Below are 19,867 nucleotides of genomic sequence, written 5' to 3'. Positions count from 1 at the left end.
TTTATCATGTTTTTGTGTGTTGGTGGGACATTAGAGTCAAAGAGACAGACTATTTCAAATATAATAAATCTTATGAGAAATTTTCTTAAGTTGAGAAAATTTCATTAGGTTATAATGTCTTTAACTTTACTAAAATTTCTTCTTTTTAGTTGGGTAATATTTTCTCTGCATAGCATAACTCAAAGTGAATTATGTCCAAACTTACTTTCTTTCCTTTCCTTTCCTTTCCTTTCCTTTCCTTTCCTTTCCTTTTCTTTCCTTTCCTTTTCTAATTTACATCCAAGTTAGTTAACATATAGTGCAACAATGATTTCAGGAGTAGATTCCTTAATGCCCCTGACCCATTTAGCCCACCTCCCACCCACAACCTCTCCAGCAACCCTGTTTGTTTTCCATATTTAAGTGTCTTATGTTTTGTTCCCCTCCCTGTTTTTATATTCTTTTTGCTTCCCCTCCCCCTTATGTTCATCTGTTTTGTATGTTAAATTCCTCATATGAGTGAAGTCATATTTGAATTTTGTATGTTAAATTCCTCCTACGAGTGAAGTCTAATTTGAAGATATTTGTCTTTTTCTGACTGACCTATTTCGTTTAGCATAATACCCTCCAGTTCCATCCACGTTGTTGCAAACGGCAAGATTTCCTTTTTGATTGCCGAGTAATACTCCATTGTTTATATATACCACATTGTCTTCATCCATTCATCTATCAGTAGACATTTGGGCTCCTTCCATACTTTGGCTATTGTCAGTAGTGCTGCTATAAACATGGGGGTGCATGTGTCCCTTCGAAACAGCACACCTGTATCCCTTGGATATATACCTAGTAGTGCAATTGCTGGATTGTAAGGTAGTTCTATTTTTAACTTGTTGAGGAACCTCCATACTGTTTTCCAGAGTGGCTGAACCAGTTTGCATTCCTACCTGGGATTCTTTGATCAAAGGATTAAACTTTCAGAAATTTAGCCTAGGGGCACCTGAGTGGCTCAACTGGTTGAGCATCAGACTTTGGCTCAAGTTGCGATCTCATAGTTCATGATTTTGAGCCCCACGTCGGGCTTATTGCTGTCAGTACAGAGCCTGATTTGGATCCTCTGTCCCCCTCTCTCTCTGCCCTTCCCCCATTCACTCTCTTTCAAAAAAATATAAAACATTTAAAAAATAAAACAAAGAAATTTAGACTAAAAGAACAATCACGCAAATATGTAAAAATGCGTATAGAAGAATGCAAAATGTGAGAAACAACCTGAATGCCCAGCTATAGGGGATAGGTGAAATAAAGTATATGAATCCCAGGGGATACTCACACCACTATCATTAAAAGTGTTAGAGTGAAAATGTGTTTATGGACATAGAAAGGCAAAGGTTGCCAAACAGAATGTACCGTGTTAACTCATTTTGTGAACCCAAAATCTGTGTATATATCTAGAAAGTTATATGCCGGTTGTGTTTTACAGTGGTTATATCTGGTTGTTAGAACTATGAGTGGTCTTTGCTTATTTCATTTTGCTAACCATATTTCCTAATATTCTGCAAAGAACATGTTCTACTTTTGTAGTGAAAATGAAGTAATTATATTGTCATTTTGACCCTCAGAACTGTTTTCAATGAATTGAGAGGATCTCTTTTTTTTTTTTCTTTTTTTTTCTAATTTTGTTTCATTTTCTAGATACTCAGGGGTCAGGGGTGTAACACAAAGAAGATGATGAGGATGGTGATGGGGGCAGTTCTGTTCACAAAAGGATAGCAGGTTTAGGCATGCATGGAGGGAGAAAGGGAACACAAAGCAAGGCTCGCACAGCAATCTGGGCCGTGCAGGTAAAGATGGGTTTCCTCCTGCACCCTTCCTATAAAAATTAAGCAGTTTCTAATGAGCTTGGGATTTCCGTTTCCTGACGGAATACAAGTCAACACAAGATGGAAGCAGTGATGCTTAGAGGCCTGGTTGGAGAGGAAGTGACAGATCCAACTGAGAACATTTTCACTTGATTATATTTTGCCCGTGGCAGTCAGGAATGAGCAACCTTTTGTTGCTGGAGGATCAGTTCAGGAAGAATGAGTTCCTGAGAGGTTTACATGACATGTAGCAGACCACACGGGAAGCTTGTGGTGGAGTCAGACTTTGACTTCCAGCCCAGTGCATATTCTACCCATGCCAGTTCAAGAACTGCTGAACAGACAGACTCATGATGGCCGCAGTGACAAAGTTAACTCAGAGTTAGAGAAAAAAGCCGTCCGCTATCTACTCATGTGTCTGAGTCATCCGGCGCCGCCATATAGAGAGATGGTCCCTGGGAACAATATAGACTGCTTCACACATTTGTATGTCATCCTTGTGCAGGGGCCATACCAGTCTTCTCTCTGTTGTATCTATTTTCATCTAAGGGAAAGAAACAGAGAGAGAGAGAGAGCAAGTGGGGGAGAGGGGCAGAGGTAGAGAGAGAGAGAATCTTAAGTAGGCTCCATGCTCAGCACAGAGCCCGACGCGGGGCTCGATCCCATGACCCTGGGACCGTGACCCGAGCTGAAATCAAGAGCTGGATGCTCAGTGGACTGAGCCACCCAGGTGCCCCTTGTTGTATCTGTTTTAGTACACGTGCTGCCAAAGTGAGCACCTCCCATGGCATGAGCTCTCCACCTTTTTAAAGAAAGGGGGATTCCAGGTTCAGTGTTCTCCATCTGCACTGAAAAGTGGTAAAGAGAAAAATCAATAAAATGACAAAGATAAAATACAGGAAGGGAGATATAGCAATAAAATGTGGTGAGAAAAGATTGTTAATCGGACAAGCTAAAAAAGATCCCAGAGTAAGACTGTGTCCAACCAAAGGAGATCAGAGCAGCAGCAGAATAGAGCTGGATTTCATAGCCAGAACAACCGACAGGGCCGAGCAACCTTGCTGCAAAGCAACAGACCCTTTGGCCTGACCGTTCTGGACCAGCGGGGCTAAACGAGTGGGGTGCTGGAGGAGCCAGGTGTGTACATCTCTCCAGCTCTGCATTCAGTCGTGGCAGAGTGATGGCTGGAAGTCAGCTCTGGTGGGAGTGCTGACACGGCAAAAATCAGCAAATGCTGTAAATCAAGGCTCTTCCCCCCAGAGACCTGGTTGTGAAACACTTACCGGCATTATCACTGACACAAAGCGTCTAACCTCTCAGGGCAAAAGCCAAGGGAAAATCAAGCAGTCCTGGCACAAGTTCAAAAGTATGCAAACCCTTCTCCCCGCCACTTGACCTCACTACCCCTGCCCACGGCAGGGCTCTAGGACTCCCTCCAAACCCACCTTCCCAAATACTTTCCTGTGATGTCTAAGCCCCCCCCCCCACCCAGGGCACATTCTCAAGGAGAAGCAAACGAAAGAGTGAAAGTCTGATTCCTGCCATGCACAGGGCGTGCCACCTCTGAACATAAAGTGAAACTTGAACGTCCCTTTGAGCTTACAAGGAAAATGTAAAGGAAATTAAAAAGGCCCTTAATGGTACTTGACTTGTAGAAGGGCAAATCTAACTTCCTTTATAGTTTTTCTCCAAGATCTGCACCTCTGTCTTGAGTAGAATTGGAGATGGTCTTTTGTTACCTTTTTTTTTATGTCTGCAGAAACAGCTCAGCTTTAAAAGAGATTAAAATAATTTGGGGTAAATTGTAAAATCTTTCACTGTTTCCAAATCATCAACTCTTGCTTAATTACTGCCTCTCCTCCTCCTCAGCTGACCTGTTACAGTCAACTAGGCTGGAGGGATGTGATTCCTTTTGATTGGGTTTCAGTGCGACAGAGGCAAGGGGGTGGGGAGAGAGAGACTAGGCAGTCACATCAAAATGACATCCTGTTTTACTGTCCACTTGACATGGTTGTCATTTTTTATGCTGGTATCTTTAAGTCTTGCACCTATGTATGATCTGTCGGCGCTGTTTGTAAAATCCCTATTAAGAGCAACTAAAAGCTGAGGTGCCTGGGTGGCTCAGTCTCTTGGGCATCCGACTTCACTCAGGTCATGATCTCATGGATCATGAGTTCAAGCCCTGTGTCAGGTTCTGTGCTGACAGCTCAGAGCCTGGAGTCTGCTTCGGGTTCTGTGACTCCCTCTCTCTCTGCCCCTCCCCCACTCACGCTCTGTCTCTCTCTCTCCTTTCAAAAATAAACAAACATTAAAAACATTTTTTAAAAATAAAATTTACAAAAAAGAACAACTAAAAGATGAATTTAGTGGCTATAATATGCAGAAAGGAATGAGAAAAAGAAGCTCCAGATCCTGAGAAACCCTCAAAAAAGATAAACTCTGTCTGTACGATGGTGAAAAATAATGTTTTGAAGTTTTCATTATAAGAGCATCATCTGTGCATATCAAATAAAATTTAGAATATATGAAAGCATAGAAAATAGTAGGAATCACCAGAGTTCCATCATTCAGGCATGATGACTGCTTCCATTTTGGCTGGATTCTCTCTAAGGTCTATTTCTGTGTGCATGTGTGTATTTATTCAGATATCAAGCAGAAGACACAAATGAGCAGTCTTTCAGCTAAAAAAAATCTGGCATGTTTTATTGGGCTCATGCAGCGTATTTACCATTTAAATTAGATTTTTAACAGGCAAAAATGAAGAGATTTTTAATTAAATCCAGATATGGAATTTTTCTTGAAAAATCGAACCTGTATTTTCAAATGGCAGGAGCTAAGGAGAGAGTCACCTTCAAAAGGAACCCGTGCTTGCCAATTTGCCATTGTCCCAGTGCGGTTTCTTTTATTTGTTTATGCTGCCTATTGGCTTCCGTAGGTATTTAAGTTTGATGTCCTTGATGTAGACTGTTTTTTTTTAATCACTGCATTCATTTTGCATATGCAACTTTATGTTCAGCTCTTTTCTGTAAGCAATATATCACTAACCCTTTTCCCTGATCCTTCTGGTGTACGTACAGTGTTATATACCATGTAATGCCGTACTGATTTTCTCCCTGATCATCTAGTGTATATACAGTAGTAAATATCAAGTACATAAAAGTATGAAGAAGAAATTAACTATTATTTGGAATTTTTCTTCTTTTTTTCCTATGCGAATATCCTTTTTAATAGTGGGAATCCTTCTGTACATACAATTTTGTAGTTTTTTTCACCTTTTCTTGTATTGTAAACACTAACACTACTCATCAACTATATGCAGCTTAGTTAACAATTGTCTTCCCCCCTGGTTGGATATGTGGGTTTCCCTTGTTCTGTCATAATTATGTTATAGTGAATATCTTTCTGCTGAAAGTTTTTTTCTATATTAAATTTCTTCTGCTAGGCTATATTCCTAGAAATGGGCTATGCAATTAAAGGATACAAACAGTTTTATGGCTCTTGATGTATGTTGTCAAATTGTATCACAACAGGGCTATCTGGTGTTCTGATTTACACATGTACCTACATTGTGTGAGAATATGTTTCCTGACACCTCTAACAGCATTAAATATACATATATAGATTCATGTTTGTATTATATATTCACTATTGCTTTGATACAGAAACGTAGTACCTTCTATTTTTAATTTGCATTCTTCTTGTCCCCAAGAACTCAACTATGCCCTTTGAAAAGAGCAGAACACCAAGGAAAGAGTCTCCCTAATTCAAAGGGACAGCCATGGGACAGCCACACAATGGAGGTGGAAGTGAGTTAAAGGCAGAAACCCAGAAATCCCAAGCTGAGGGGCACCTGGGTCAGTTGAGTGTCCGACCCTTGGCTCAGGTTATGATCTTACGGTTTGTGAGTTTGAGCCCTCTGTTGAGCGGGCTCTGTACTGACAGTGCGGAGCCTGCTTGGGATTCTCTCTCTCCCTCTCTCTGCGCCTCCCCTGCTCTTTCTCTCTTTCTCAAAAATAAATAAATAAGCTTAAAAAAAAAGAAAAAAAAGAAAAGAAATCCCCAGCTGAGGTAGAGGCAGCCAGGAGCAGAGGCACTAGAGGGCAGAATGAGGCAAAGGGGTTGAGACCACAAGAGTCAGCCTGGTGAAAACTAGGAAGGTTTAGACAACAGTCTATAATCCAGACCTCATAGCTAAAGCCCCAAATAGCTAAATCCACAGGATACAGATTTTTTTTTTTTGTCTTCTAGTGTGTAGTGTTTTTAGGTCTGAACTCTTAATGAGGCCAGTAGTCTAGAGGCCACTTTAAATTTTTCACTACAGGTAATTTACCCATTTCTTTCTCCTCCTTCCTAGTGTATCCTGCCAGCTTGAAATTCCTCTTGAGACAGGATTTGTCCAGAACCTACTGTCCTGAATCCAAATCATTTGTTTAACTTACAGAAGCATGTAACCAAACTGGAAATCAAGTACCATGGACCTGGACGGTGGAGACCTGAATTAAAATCACTCAAGACAGGAAGAATTTGACGTGGTCAATCAGACTTCAGAGCCAAGGGTAACATCAGGAGTGGCCAGTGTTCACTGCCTGAGGCTATTTATTATTAATGTGGAGTCAAAAATCTTTTCATTTATTTTTTTTCTGTGAGCACTTCATAAAACTGAAGTTTGAAGGGAAAAGGGAAATATGAAAATATGAAACCTCATATGAATAAATGAATATTCTTAGCTACAGTGATATGTAATTAAACTTGAAGGGAGCAGTTGTTTCTAGATTATAATTTCAACTTTATTTCATCGAATGCATTTTTATTAGTTTTTATCTCTGGTCTTTAGGACTTGGTTCTAGTGATTTTACTGCCTGGGGAACTGAGAATAGTGAGCATGAAAGTTATAGTTGTGCCTATCTAGCTCACAAAATGTTGTTTTTATTTTTTTTCTTTTAATGTTTGTTTATTTTTGAGAGACAGAGAGACAGACAGAACACAAGCAGGGGAGGGACAGAGAGAGAGGGAGACACAGAATCTGAAGCAGGCTCCAGGCTCCGAGCTGTCAGCACAGAGCCTGATGCAGGACTTGAACTCACGAACCGTGAGATCATGACCTGAGCCGAAGTCGGACGCTTAACCAACTGCCACCCAGGTGCCCCTAGCTCATAAAATGTTAATAGAAACATGGATTTCCACATCAGGGCCAACAAACCTTGCCAAACTCTGGCCTGCTATTGTACAGCTTGTGAACTAAGAATGGTTTTATTTTTATTTTATTTATTTTACTTATTTTTAATGAACACACAATGTTGTATTAGTTTCAGCTATACAATATAATGATTCAGCAATTCTCTGCATTTCCCAGTGCCCATCATGAGAAGTATACCCTTATTCTGTTTCACCCACCTCCCACCTACCTTTCCTCTGGAAACCACCATTTTGTTCTCTGTATTTAATAGTCTGTTTTTTCCCCTTTTTTTCTTTTTTTACTTGTTTTGTTTCTTAAATTCCATATGTGAGGGGAATCATATGGTATTTGTCTTTCTCAGTCTGACTTATTTCACATAGTATTGTACCCTCTAGATCCATTCATGTTGTTGCAAATGGCAAGATACCATCCCTTTTATGGCTGTATAATATTCTGTAATCTATATTGGTATCTGTATCTCTGTATATACACAGTACATCTTTAACCATTCACCCACAGATGCACACGTGGGTTGCTTTTATATCTTGGCTATTGTAAATAATGCTGCAGTAAACATAGGGGTGCATATATCTTTTCAAAATGGTATTTTCATTTTCTTTGGATAAATATCCAATAGTGGAATTGCTGGATCATATGGTAATATTATTTTTAATTTTTTGAGGAAACTCCGTGTTGTTTTCACAGAGGTTGTACCACTTTGCATTCTTAATGATGCACAAGGGTTCCTTCACATCTTTGTCAATACTTGTTATTTCTTATGCTTTTTATTTTAGCCATTCTGGCAGGTGTAGGGTAATATCTCATTGTGGTTTTGGTTTGAATTTCCCTGACAGTTACCAATGTTGGCCATCTTTTCATGTGTCAGTTGGCCATTTGTATATCTTTTTTGGAAAAATGTCTATTAAGGTCATCTGCACATTTTTTAATTAGAATATTTGAAGGGGTTTTTTTTTTTTTTTGGTGTTGAGTATAAGATCTTTATATATTTTGTAAATCTTTATTTTTTTTAATGTTATTTTTGAGAGAGAGAGGGAAAGAGCACAGGCATGAGTGAGGGAGAGGCAGAGAGAGAGGGAGACAGAGAATCCTGAGCAGACTCTCCACTGTCAGCAAAGAGCCCAATGTAGGGCTTGAACTCACAAACCATGAGATCATGACCTGAGCCGAGATCAAGAATTGGTTGCTCAACCGATTGAGCCATCCAGGCACCCCTATATATTTTAGATATTAACCCCTTATCAGATATATATTTGCAAATATCTTCTCCCATTCAGTAGGTTGCCTTGATTTTTGTTGATTGTTTGCATTGCTGTGCAAATGTGTTTTTATTTTGGTGTAGTTCCAATAGTTGAATTTTGCTTTTTATTCCCTTGCCTGAGGAGGCATATCTAGAAAAATGTTTTTGTACTTGATGTCAAAGAAATTATTGCCTATGTTTTTTTTCTAAGAGTTTTATGGTTTCAGGTCTCACATGTAGGTCTTTAATCTTTCTTGTGTTTGTTTTTATCTATGGTGTAAGAAAGTGGTTCAGTTTCATTCTTATGCATGTAGCTATCCAGTCTTCCTGACACCATTTGTTGAAGATACTGTGTTTTCCCCATTGTATGTTCTTGCCTCCTTTGTCATAGATTAATTGACCATATACCTGTAGTTTTATCTCTGGGCTGTCTTCTGTTCTATCAGTCTATGAGTCTATTTTTATGCCAGTACCATACTGATCTGATTACTACAACTTTGTACTATATCTTGAAATCTGGGATTGTGATACCTCCAGCTTTGTTCTTCTTTCTCAAGATTGCTTTGGCTATTTAGGGTCTTTTGTGGCTCTATACAAATTTTAGGATTAATTGTTTTAATTCTGTGAAAAATCTGTTCTTATTTTGATAGGGATTGCATTGAATCTGTAGATTCCTTTGGGTAGTATTGACATTTTAACAATATTAATTCTTCCAATCCTTGAGCATGGAATATCTTTCCATTTGTGTCATATACAATTTCTTTTATCAGTGTTTTATAGTTTTCAGAGCACAGGTCTTTCACCTCCTTGGCTAAGTTTATTCCTAGGTATTTTATTCTTTTGGGGGCACTTGTAAATGGGACTGTTTTCTTAATTTCTCTTTCTGCTACTTCATTATTAAAGAGATTCAACAGGTATCTATATATTAATTTTGTATCCTGTGACTTTACTAATTTTTTTTATCAGTTTTAGTAGTTTTTTGGTGGATTCTTTAGGATTTTCTATGTATAGTATAATGTCATCTGCAAATAGTGAAAGTTTTACTTCTTTCTTACCACACTGGATGCCTTTTATTTCTTTTTCTTGTCTGATTGCTGTGGTCAGGACTTCCAGTACTATGTTGAATAGAAGTGGTGACAATGGACATATTTGTCTTGTGCCTGACCTTAGAGGAGAAGCGGTCAGTTTTTCATCATTTTGTATGATGTTAGCTGTGGGTTTTTCACAAATGGCCTTTATAATGTTGAGATATAATAATGTTTCCGCTAAACCTATTTTGTTGAGAGTTTTTATCATGAATGGATATTATACTTTGTCAAATGCTTTTTCTGCATCTATTGAGATAATCATGGATTTTGTGCTTTCTCTTGTTAATGTGATGTATCATATTGATCGATTTACAATATTGAAACACCCTTGCATCCTTGGAATAAATCCCACTTGATCATGGTGAATGATTTTTTAAATGTACTGTTGGATTCAGTTTGCTAATATTGTGTTCAGGATTTTTACATTGATCTTCATCAGAGATATTGGTAGTTTTCTTTTTTTGCAGTGTCTTTATCTGGTTTTGGTATCAAGATAATGCTGGCCTCATAGAATGAATTCAGAAGCTTTCTCTCCTTTTCTGTTTTTTGGAATTGTTTAAGAAAAATAGGTATTAACTCTTCTATAAATGTTTGGTAGAATTTGCCTGTGAGACCATCTGGTCCTGAACATTTATTTGTTGGAGTTTTTCAATGACTGAGTCAATCCATTGCTAGTAGTTGGTCTGTTTAAATTTTCAATTTTTTCCTGATTTAGTTTTGAAGGTTGTATGTTTCTAGGAATTTATCCATCTTTTTTTCTAGGTTGTCCAGTTTGTTGGTATATATTTTTTCATAATATTCTGTTATAATCCATAATCCTTTGCACTTCTGTGATGTCAGTTATTTCTCTTCCTTCATTTCTGATTTCATTTATTTGGATCCTCTCTTTTTTTCTTGATAAGTCTGGCTAAGTTTTTATCAACTTTGTTGATCTTTTCAGAGAACAGTTCCTGGTTTCACTGATTTGTTCTATTGTTACTTTAATCTCTATTTCATTTGTTTCTGCTCTAATCTTTATTATTTCCTTCCTTCCACTTGCTTTGGGCTTTTTTTTTTTTTTTAATTTAACTTCTTTACTTGTAGGATTAGGTTGTTCTTATGAGATTTTTCTTGTTTCTTGAGGTAGAACTGTATTGCTATAAACTTCCCTCTTAGAACAGCTTTGTTGCATCCCAAAGATTTAAAATTTTTTAAATGTTTATTTATTTTTGAGAGAGAGTGTGAGCAGGGGAAGGGCAGAGAGAGAGAGAGAGAGGGAGACACAGAATGTGAAGCAGGTCCCAGGCTCCAAACTGTCAGCACAGAGCCCTACACAGAGTTTGAACTCACAAACTGTGAGATCATGATCTGAGCCTAAGTCGGATTCTTAACTGACTGAACTACCAGGTGGTGCCCCACATCCCAAAGATTTTAGACCATTGTGTTTTCACTTATTTGTGTCCATGTATTTTTTTTTATTTCCTCCTTGATTTATTGGTTTGCCCACTCATTGTTTAGTAGAATGTTATTTAGTCTCTATGCTTTGTGTTTTTTCCAGATTATTTCATGTGATTGATTTCTAGTTTCATACTGTTGTGGTTGGAAAAGATGCATGATATGATTTCCACATTTATTTTTAATGTTTATTTTTGAGAGAGAGACAGAATGTGAATGAGGGAGGGGCAGAGAGAGAGGGAGACACAGAATCCGAAGCAGGTTCCGGGCTCCGAGCTGTCAGCACAGAGCCCGACGCAGGGTTCAAACTCACAAACCGTGAGATCATGACCTGAGCTAAAGTTCAATGATTAACTGACTGAGCCACCCAGGCATCCCTCTACATTTTTTAATTTATTGAGACTTTTTAAATTTATTGAGACAAATTTATGGCCTAACATCTGACTTATTCTGGAAAATGTTCCATGGGCACTTGAAAAGAATCTGTATACCACTCTTTTTGGATAGCATGTTCTGAATGTATCTGTTAGGTCCATCTGGTCTAATGTGTCATTCAAAGCCACTATTTTCTTGTCAATTTTCTGTCTGGATGATGTATCCATTGATGTAAGTGGGGTGTTAGAGTCCCCTGTGAGTATTTATTACTGTCAGTTTCTTCCATATGCCTATTAATAGTGGCTTTATATATTTAGGTGTTTTCATATTGGGTGCATAGATATTTACAATTGTTATACTCTTGTTGGATTGTTCCCTTTATCATTGTGTAGTGTCCTTCTTTGTCTCTTGTTACAGTCTTTGTTTTAAAGTCTGTTTTGGCTGACACAAGTATTACTACCCCAGCTTTCTTTTCACATTCATTTACATGGTGAATGTTCTTCCATCCCTTCACTTTCAGTCTGCATGTGTCTTTAGGTCTGAAGTGAATCTCTTATAGACAGTATATATACAGGTCTTAGATTTTTTATCATTCAGTACCCTTTGTCTTTTGATTGGAGCATTTAGTCCATTTACACCAAAAGTAATATCGATAGGTATATGCTTTTTTTGCCATTTGTTACTTGTTTTATGGTTGTTTTTGCAGTTCTTCTCTGTTCCTTTCTTCTTCTCTTGCTCTTTTCCCTTGCTTTTTGATGGCTTTCTTTAGTGTTAAGCTTGGGTTCCTTTCTCTTTATTTTTTTGTGTACCTATTACAGCTTTTTGATTTTTGGTTATCATTAGGTTCACATATAACATCTTATGCACATAGCAGTCTATGTTAAATTGATGGTCACTTAAGTCCAAATCCATTCTAAAAAGTACTAAATTTTTACTCCCCTCCCCATGTTTTATGTATATGATTTGATACTTCACATCATTTTATTTTATGAATGCCTTGACTGAATTTTGTAGATATAATTGATTTGCTGTTTTTGTGCTTTAACTCCCATACTGATTTTACAAGTGATTCATCTACTACTTTTATTCTATGTTTGCATGTACCTGTGAACTCTTATCCCTTTCCTAATTTTCTTACTCCTGACTATGGCATTTTCTTCCCATTCAAAGAATTTTCTTTAACATTTCTTATAAGGCTGGTTTACTGATCATGAATTCCTTTAGTTTTTGTTTATCTGGGAAACTTTCTGTCTCTCCTTCTATTCTGAATGATAACCTTGCTGGATAGTGTATTTGTGGTTGCAGGGTTTTTTTTTTTTTTCCAGCACTTTGAACATGTCATGACACTCCCTTCAGGCTTGCCAAGTTTCTGCCAAAATATCAGCTGACAGCCTTGTGGGGGGGGGGGGTCCCTTGTATGTAACTGTTTTTTTTTTTTTCTCTTGCTGCTTTAAAAATTCTCTTTTCACTATCATTTGTCATTTTAATTACAATGTGTCTTGATGTGGACCTCCTTGGGTTGATTTTGTTGGGAGTTCTCCATGCCTCCTAGATTTGGATGTCTGTTTCTGTTCCCAGATTTGGGAAGTTTTCAGCTGTTGTTTCTTCAAATACATTTTCTGCCTCCTTTTCTCTGTCTTCTTCTGGGATCCCTGTAAGGTAAATATTATTATGCTTGATGATGTTGTTGGGTTCCCTTAACCTATTCTCATTTTTTTATTTTATTTATTTGTTTATTTAATTTATTAACTTACTATTCAGCTTGGCCTCTTTTCCTTACCTTGTCTTCCAAGTCATTGATCCATTCCTCTGCCTCCTCTAATCTGCTATTGATTCCCTCTCCTATATTTTTTATTTCAGTTATTGAGTTCTTTGTCTCTGACTGGTTCTGTTTTTACGTTTTGTCTCTGTTTGTTGAGGGTCTCACTGAAGTCCTCCACTCTTTTCTCGAGTCCAGTGAATGTCTGTGTGACTGTTACTTTTAATTCTTTATCAGGCATACTGCCTATCTCCATTTCACTTAGCTCTTTTGCTGTGATTTTTGTTCTGTTCTCTTCTTTTATCTGGGGCATATTCCTCTGTCTCCTCATTTTGTCTAACTCTATGTATATTTCTATACATATATGTATTAGGAAAGTCAGTTACATCTCCTGCTCTTGAAAGTAGTGGTCTTATGAAGAAGAGGGCCGTGTAGCCCAATGCATCCTGTCCACTGGGACCAGGTGCTTCAGGAGTGTCTCCTATTAGACTACATGTGCCATACTGTTTTATCTGAGTTGCATTTGCCTTCAGTCCAGTTGGCTGCAGTGGTCCACTTTGCCTGCTGTGGGTACAGGAAGGGTTTGGTGCCTGTGTTGTTAAGGGGCCAGTCTGTGGCCGCTGTCGGTTTGTAGTTGGTGGTGTCAGCTGTCAGACCAAAAGCCTGCCCTCGGCCCCTTAGCTGTAGTCACACCAACCTGTAGGGCACTCTCCCTACATTGTCCTCTGTGAGGCTTTCATGGGTGGGTGGGCCAGCAGTCAGGTCAAATGCTTGCCCCCAGTCCAGGGTTGCAGATGCACTGATCTGCAGGGTACTTGCTCTGCACTGCAGGTTATCATAAGGTTTGGCTGTTGGGACTATGGGTGCACTGGTCTGTGTAGTTATCTTTCCCTCTCTCCAGTGTAGGAGTCACTTTGGAGTGGCACTGGTCCCTGCCGGGGATGCCTGCAGGGTGTGTTGAGGCAGGAGCTGATTTGGAGGGATGCCTACTAGTGGGGCACGTTGGATGGGGGTGGGTTTGCAGGAGAATGTGGGGGCAGTTTGCCTGGTGTTATCGAGTTGGGTGGACAGTGATCACAGTGTTTCCCCTAAATGTCCTGCTATCTGGGCGAGGGGGTGGGGATTGGTGGGGATGTGAAGAGAAATGGCATCTGCCAGCACTTGTTCTTGGAGAAGTCTCCTAAATATTCCTGCCCCCTCCAGCGCATGTTCTGAGATTAGTAAATAAACCTTCTCATATACCCCATGTGCTTTTCAAACTGCTGCTTCTATGCTGTATCCCAAGGGGCTATTTGTTATTGTGGCTCTTTAAGGGTGGGGACTCAGTTTTGTATCATCCTCTGCCTGTCCCTAAACTAAGCCTGCTGAGTTTTAAAGTACCCAGAGTTAAGCCCTACTGATGGCAAAAATTCACAAAATTAAGCCCCACTGGTTTTCAAAGCCAAAATATTATGGGGACTCATCTTCCCAGTACAGGCAGGTCCCCTGTGCCTGGTGTGCCTTGTGTGGGTCTGCTTGTGTGGGTCTCCCTTCTTGTGCTGTCCCTCCTCTTTGTGATTAGTCTTGCGCGGGGTTTGGTTCCCAACAGTGACTCTGCCCCTCCTACCATTTCGAGAGAGAGAGATATATACACGCACACATACACACATATATATTTTAGTATATATTTATATATTTATTTCTAACATAAGCTTCTGCCACTAAAGTTTTAATTCCCTAAAAGGACTGCATCTTGCTTTTTCATGTGTCCTTTATTTAAGTTCACAGTAATAGTTCACAAATGGTTCTTCAATACGTGATGACTATCTATATATATGTAATATTTATCAATGTATAAATGATATTGTTTAGAATAGACTCAGTTACCTTGGGCATCTGAAATTTATAACATATTTTTATATATTTATATTTCAATGGCTTTTCATAAGAACGTATCATCTGGATTATACCTGTGTACAAAATTAATAGAATATTTAAGGAAGATAGTAGACTTATTTTACATTTTTCTGTTTTTATTGAAATGTAATTGACATGTAACATTGTATTAGTTTTAGGACTATAGCATGATGATTTGATATGTGTATATATTGTGTAATGATCACCACACAATAAGTTTGGTTACTTTGACCGTTACTTTGAATTCTTTATCAGGCGTACTGTGATATCTATCACCTCACATAGTTAAAATTTTTTTCTTGTGATAAGAACTTTTAAGGTCTACTCTATTAGCCATTTTCATATATATTATACGGTTTTGTTAACTTTAGTCACCATGCTGTAGTTTATATCCCCAGAACTTATTCGTCTTATACCTAGAAGTTTACATCTTTTGACCACCTTCATCCACCCCACCCACACTTGCCTCTGGAAGCCCCCAGTCTATTTTCTGTCTCTATGAGCTGGTTCTGCTAGATTTTAGATGTATGTGAGATCATTTAGTATATGTCTTTGTCTGAGTTATTTCACTTAGCGTAATGCCCTCAAGGTCTATCTATGTTGTAGCAAATGGCAGAATTTCCTTCTGTTTTATGGCCAAATAATACTCTGTGTGTGTGTGTGTGTGTGTGTGTGTGTGTGTGTGTTTGTACACCACATTTTCCTTTAAAAAAAGGTTCATTGGGGTGCCTGGTGGCCCAGTCAGTTAAATGTCCAACTTTGGCTCAGGTCAGGATCTCCCCACTTGTGAGTTTGAGTCCCATGTCGGGCTCTGTGCTGACAGCTCAGAGCCTGGAGCCGGCTTCAGATTCTGTCTCCCTCTCAATCTGTTCCTCCCTGCTCATGCTTCCTCTCTTTCTCTCTCTCTCTCTCTCTCTCTCTCTCAAAAATAAATAAAACATTTAAAAAAATTTAAAAAGGTTTATTTATTTACTTTGAGAGAGAGAGAGAGAGAGTGTGCACGTGCCCGAATTGGGGAGGGGCAGAGAGAGGGAGAGAGAGAATCCCAAGCAGGCCCCGTGCAATCAGCAGGGAGCTGGACGTGGGCTTGATCTCACGAACCCTGAAATCATGACCTGAGCTGAAATCAAGAGTCAGACACTTAACCAAGTGAGCCACCCAAGTATCTCCACATTTTCTTTGTCTATTTATCTGTCAGTGGACACTTAGGTTGTTTCTTTCTTGGCTAATGTAAATAATACTGCAAGGAACAGGGGATGCAGATATCTGTTCAACATAGTGATTTCATTTCCTTTGGATAAGTACCCAGAAGTGGAATTGCTAGATCAATTGATAGTTCTGTTTTTAATTTTCTTGAGGGTCCTTCATATAGTTTTCTACAGTGGCCGCACCAATTTACATTCCCACCAAAAGTGCCTGAGAGTTCCCTTTTCTTTACATCCCTGGTAACGCTCGCTATATTTTATCTTTTTTTTAATTATTAAAATTTTTTTTAAATGTTTATTTTTGAGAGAGAGAGAGAGAGCACGAGTTGGGGGAAAGGCAGAGAGAGAGAGGAAGACACAGAATCTGAAGCAGGCTCCAGGCTCTGAGCTGTCAGCACTGAGCCCAATGGCGGGGCTTGAACTCATGAGCCATTAGATCATGACCTGAGCCAAAGTCAGACGCTTAACCTACTGAGCCATCCAGGTGCCCCATATCTTGTCTTTTAGATGATGGCCATTCTAACAGGTGTGAGGTGACATCTCATTGTGGTTTTGATTTGTATTTCCCTGATGATTAATGATATTGAGCACTTTTTCATGTGTCTGTTGGCCATCTGTGTGTCTTCTTTAGAAAAATATTCAGTTCCTCTGCCCATTTTTTAATCAGATTGTCTGGGGTTTTTGCTAATGAATTGTATGGGTTCTTTATATATTTCACATATTAACCCCCTAGCAGATATATAAGTATTGATCTCTGTATCAAGGCTACCAAACCTCACCCTGTCATAGCCTGCTTTTGTACAGTCTGTGAGCTAAGAATGGTTTTTGGATGTTTAAATGGCCAGAAAAAAAAACTTGAAAGGAAAATAGTATTTTGTGACATGTTAAAATGATATGAAATTCAAATTTTAGTGTCCATAAAGCAAGCTGTATTGGAACAGAGTCATGCCTGTTTGCTTATGTATTATCTATGGCTGGTTTTGTGCTATAATGGCAGAGTAGGTTAGTTGCAACAGAAACCATAGGGCCTGCAAAATCTAAAATGTTCACTCTCAGGCATTTTATAGAAAAAGTGTGTGGACTCCTGCCCTAATGCATTTAGAGACATTGTCTTACCCAATTGAACACCTTTGAGAGGGGTCCTATCAATGTTAGCTAAATTTGTAGCTAAAAGTGTATGTTAGCTAAATTTGTAGTGCTGCTAAACCAGGCAGGAGGAGAAAATAGTTGTTAATCAAATACTGGAAAAAATATTAAAAATGAATACGATAAGTGATCACGTTGAAGTGGGCATTGAGGATCCAAAATGAAATGCTACAGGTACAAAATAAGGAAAGCCTGAGGTTATGCCATTAACAATCTGACGAACGATGTCAAATTATAGTGTTAAATGGTAGTGCTGTGTTCTCAAGAGAAGCAAACACAGGTAAGGTTTAGTAACAATGAATACCTATTCATCTGAGATCAATACTTGACTCAAGCTGTGGGGCTGCACTTTTTGGTGCTTTGGATCCCCTCACAACACACTCAGTCCATCAAGGCTCTTGACAAGTGACTTGATCTATATTATGGTGTCTGGATTTTGGGTCTCCAAGCTCTAGAAAGACATGGGACTGAGGGTTCTACAAAGATGCTTTTAAGTGCAGAGGAAACAGATGTATCAAAAACGGTAAAAAAATCTGATGTGTTTAAACAAGAATAAAGAAGGAACAGATCTGGTGCTGTTAGAGCAAGGACATTGTGAAATAAAAGGCTTGTTCTGTAATGCCCAGTCTTGTCACTTACTAGTCATGTACTTTAACCTATCTAAGCTTCTTTATCTAATTAATAGAAGTAATATCTCCTTTAGTGATTCTTGAAGAAATTAAGATAATATTAAAAGGGCTTTGTAAATTCTAAAACACAGACAGATGTGGGACAGTGTTGTTTCCAGGAAGCCAACCTGTGATAATGATTATCTTTGAGTACTGATGAATTATTGTATACAGTTGTAAGGTTTGTGCACTGCAAAAAGGGTTGCAGCCAAGGAAGCCAATGGGAGCTTGCCCAACTGCTCTGGCTCAGGCAGAATTCATCAGTAAGAGGAGCACCTTTTTCTCATACCATGGCATCTTCTCATCCGAAAATGCACCCACTTAGAGGACATTCTCAAGCAGGTGCTGTGTAGTTTTAACATATTGATATATAGATATACAGTTGCATTGTATATTTCAACAGTAGTCAAGAGAATAATGCTACATAGTTGTTTTTCATTTTCTTAAGAGGGGGTGGAATATTTGCTCAACTTGCAGCAACGAAGAACTCAGGCAGAAGAACTCAGGCAGAGACGCTGTCTGTTGATTTAAAAGAGCTCAAACCTTAGACTATGTGAGGTGAAAACAGAATATTCATCTGCAAAATCTTCTAAGACAAAACAGAAAACCTTCTAAGTGTTTACTATTTAACATCTGCCTGACACTCCTTATTCTCCGATTCTCAAATTATGCCTCATGGCTTCCCTGTGCTTCTCTAACCAGAAAATAAAATTGTGTCTTTTTTTTCTTTTTTAAATGTTCATTTTTTGAGAGACAGAGCATGAGGGGGAGAGAGACACAGAATCCTAAGCAGGATCCAGGCTCTGAGCTCTCAGCACAGAACCCAGTGCGGGGCTTGAACCCACAAACCTCAAGATCATGACCTGAGCCAAAGTCAGCCTCTCAACCAGCTGAGCCACTCAGCAGTCCCAAATTGTGTCTTTTTCTTAATTATACTTGTATTTACCAAACACCAAACTGTACTGCTTGATGATAATAAGAAAAACAGGAAATACTTGAAACTTTTTGGAATTCCAAACTTTTTCGAATCTTTATATCTTACGTCCTGTGCATATGTCTTATTTACAAAAATTTTCTGACATTCATTGATTAATCCATTCAGTTTTCAAAATATTTATGTAAGTATGTGTGTATGTAATTTCTACACTCAGCGTGGGACTCGAACTCATGACCCTGAGATCTAGAGTCACGTGCACTTTTTACTGAACCAGACAGGCACCCCAATCCATTACATTTTTAACCAACTCTGTAGAAATGCTTCCCTTATGATGTTTCTGCATCAGCGAGATGCTGACAGTAACTGAGTAATATCGGTCTGTAGGCATTGGTGGCAAGAATACTGTCTGCTCTGAGCCAGGAATCAAAATAAAAGCAAACAGGTAAGCTGCTTGCCTGAGCCAGATGTAGCTTTCAATAATCCCAGTATGCTGATTTCTCTTCCACTTTTGGAAATCCTGCGGAAATTGTAGCTGAGACTTTCTGGGCTGAAATAATGGCTTCCCTCTTAGTAATACTTTATGCAGAGGATTCTTTGCTTTCAATGTATTTTTGCAAAACAATGACCTTGTCATCTGTATAAATTTGTAACATAGAGGACCATCTGTTTTTTTCAGTGATAGCAAATGGCCCACAACATAATACTGCTTAGAATGCATTCAATGACTGAAGGGATGCTAGAACATTTTAATATAGAATAGTTTACATTCTAAATGCCTTTCTATATTATGGTCTTTTACAACAACTCTGTGTGACACAGCCAAATATCCTTGTTTGGCAGAAGAGGAAATACAGTTGGAAAGAAGTTAAATATTGGAATTAGGATCACACAAGAAGTCAGCAGCTAAATCAAGTTTGATCCATTACTCTTGTCAAGTTCTTTTTAGGCTACTGTCTCTGAATAACAAGCAGGAAAAAGAAGCTTGTCTTTGGCTATTCTGAAAGATAATGAGCAGATACCACCACCAGATCACATTGGATGTTGAATTATATTACCTCATGCTGCTGCATGTTCCTATATCATATGGTTT

The 19,867-nt window shown here is 38.6% G+C and overlaps 1 pseudogene; it reads right to left on the bottom strand.

Moving 5' to 3' along the window:
* Positions 1-2,295: 2,295 nt before the first annotated feature.
* LOC122223318 lies at positions 2,296-2,394 on the bottom strand (annotated as a pseudogene).
* Positions 2,395-19,867: the final 17,473 nt, after the last annotated feature.

Source organism: Panthera leo, chromosome B3, assembly GCF_018350215.1.
Source record: "Panthera leo isolate Ple1 chromosome B3, P.leo_Ple1_pat1.1, whole genome shotgun sequence".
Lineage (NCBI taxonomy): Eukaryota > Metazoa > Chordata > Mammalia > Carnivora > Felidae > Panthera > Panthera leo.
The sequence above is the reverse complement of the archived record's forward strand: the minus strand, read 5'-3'. Positions and strand labels throughout refer to the sequence as shown.